Below are 3,103 nucleotides of genomic sequence, written 5' to 3'. Positions count from 1 at the left end.
CGCGACGACTATGTCTGTGAATAAGAACTCATGGTTAATGTTAACACATGATCACTACTGAACATTATCAACACCATCTTATTAGTAGTACTATCAAATAATAATAATAATAATAATAATAATAATAATAATAATAATAATAATAATAATGTCGAACAACCATTATGGTCCATCATCAATATTCTTCTCTTCATTTTCAGACATTATGTAGAATCTTAAAAATTCTGGCGCTGACTTATTACAAAAGAAATGGTATTTAATGCGTAATGGCTTTTGAGTAGAAAATAAAAAAAAATGTAAGAAATTAAACTCATTTTTTACTCTTGAAAAACTCTATACATATATTTAAATTTAAGAAGCTGGGGTCCACACCTGTGGAGTAACGGTCAGCGCGTCTGGCTGCGAAACCAGGTGGGCCGGGTTCGAATCCCGGTCGGGCCAAGTTACCTGGTTGAGGTTGTTTCCGGGGTTTTCCCTCAACCCAATACGAGAAAATGCTGGGTAACTTTCGGTGCTGGACCCCGGACTCATTTCACCGGCATTATCACCTTCATATCATTCAGAAGCTAAATAACCTAGATGTTGATACAGCGTCGTAAAATAACCCAATAAAATAAAAAAAAATAAAAAAGAAGCTGGGTCGTTCAGCGAACTGTGGATGGATGACTTCCGTAACTACATTACAGAAATACGCACACTGGAGAAGCAGTTTCATTACGTGCTAAGTTAGCAGTGCAGTTTTGCAGTTTTTTAACTTCTCAGATTTAAATCTTCCAATCACACGAAGTCAAATGCAAAACTTAAAGATTTACTGATACTAATACAAGTATATCAGCAAATGGAGATACATATTACCTGGAAATTATGTAATGTGTTTACATAAAGTAGGAGCACTGTGTTACGAAATATTTATATGGAATACTTTCCTTTGCATGGAAGATACAACAATGAATAGAAACTTTCTACTTCAAAATTTGACTCAAAATAGACAACAGTCACTCTGCTGCAGTCCAGAAATGTAGAAATTACTGACGCCGCAAGATGTGGAAGAATAATTATAACTATTTTTGCTTGTAACTTTCGACTCGGTCATTTCCGGATCAGGGTTCCTTATCTCAAATTGATACATGTGCCTTCCCCATCATCCCTGAAAGTTTGTAACACTAGACCGGGAACACCGTGTATATACCAAACCGCAGAAGTCTCAATAGTCATTAACAAAACTTACTATCAGGATTAATATGTAATATTCATATTTTATTTAATATTAATTTTTCTTTATGTTTTTGCACTTTAATGCATATTTTTTTTTATTTTATTTTTAGTAAAATAAAAGGAAAAATTGTATAGTAAGTTTTATTTCCGAGGGCCTGAAAAGTATGCAGACAAAATTTCAGGCCAAAATATTTGAATTTGTGGGAGAAGTAGCAATTTTTGAAAAGATAAATTTACACAATTTAAAATTACAAAATTGTTAATAATTCATACATTTTTGCATCAATGATACGAAACGTTGTACAGAAACTATTTATATAGAGTAGGACAACTGTACAAAATTTCAGAGATCTACATAGAATAATTTAGATATTTCAAATTTCACATCAGTGTACCCTTTCAGCAAAATATGAAAAGTGTTCTTGAAACGAATTACGGGTTTAATGTGATGTAACGTAGGTATACGAAATGCACTATTACGCCTATATTCACAAAGCTGTTGTTCACTTGGTGATACAGTAAGGAATATTGTATCATATTTCAGACGTCTTATGACGTAGAACGAACATTTTCGGAGTATAAATATTATTTCTCTCAACACAGAAAAGTAGGTATATTTTTGATAAACTGAAAATGTAAATTATTATTATTTATAGCAAGGCTAAATACATATTATTACGTATTTCGTTTGTTATTCTTATATATATGGGTAATTAATTTATATTGAAAATTACGAACAATGTAACTGCCAATTTTTATTGCCTTTTTACACAATGTTAATTTTCTAGATCATTTTATTTCTGATTCTAAGACCATGGATCATTGGCACGAAGATAAGTTTGGTTACCACCCAACTGCACATGTTTACTTAGCTGTTTTGTTGATGTTGAGAGCTGCGTCACTACAGTTCATTCGGTATACATGTAGTCCCAGCTTACACAACTTAACAGTATTGGTACGAACTTCTTACCTCTGGTTATAAGGTCGGCAACTTACGGCTGAATCTGAAGGAGGAATAGTAAATGAAAATAAATAGTTGTTTTAAAGATGCCAGTTAATCGACAATCGACAAAATATAAAACAAATTTAAAATTGTATAGCCATAATTATGTAAAGTGAAACTCATTACCTTGATTAATTTCGTCTTCAAAGGAATTCTCAAAGTCTCCCCCTTACGTACTCATCATTACAACACATTTTATTAAGTATTTAAGCAATAACGCAACAGGAAACAATAGTGCAACATCGCAGGTTCATTCTTTTGATAATAAATGATTGTTGCTGATATATTATTAATTTACTTTGTTAGTTTGGAAGTAATCAACACCCAGTGGTTTTAATGCTATGATGGTGTATAAAATCTAATAATGATGCTGTGCAATTTGTTGGTAAAACAGGCGAGACTTCAAACATGGCTAGCCTAGGGCAACAATATCTACTAAAGATCGCCCACTGGTAGAAGCGAGGTAATCATACAGAAATATCCTCCCCCCCCCCCACACACACACACACACACACACACACACATACACACAGACGAGACGAAAATAGAGACAATATAAGAAGAAAAATTGCCATCATTACGGAAGTAGTAGAGAACTTTTGCGTGTGAATAATAATTTTATTCAAAGTTGTCGGCAATGTGTCAATGCAGACGGATACCACTTTGAACAATTCTGCAGTGTCTGGGAAAAGTGACATAAGTCAGTTTCCACAAACCTTTTTTGATAATTTATTGACAACTTACACTGGTTTATGTCGATTTTTTTATATGAATTATTGCAATGGGAGAAATACTTTTGTCTCTTTTCCCAAGCGAGTAGATATTCCGTAAGTTGTCAAATTATCATAAAAGGTTTGTGGAAACTGACTTATGTCACTTTTCCGA

The sequence above is a fragment of the Periplaneta americana genome, chromosome 11 (genome assembly GCF_040183065.1).
Source record: "Periplaneta americana isolate PAMFEO1 chromosome 11, P.americana_PAMFEO1_priV1, whole genome shotgun sequence".
In the NCBI taxonomy this organism is placed as follows: Eukaryota; Metazoa; Arthropoda; class Insecta; order Blattodea; family Blattidae; genus Periplaneta; species Periplaneta americana.
This window is presented reverse-complemented; position numbering follows the sequence as displayed.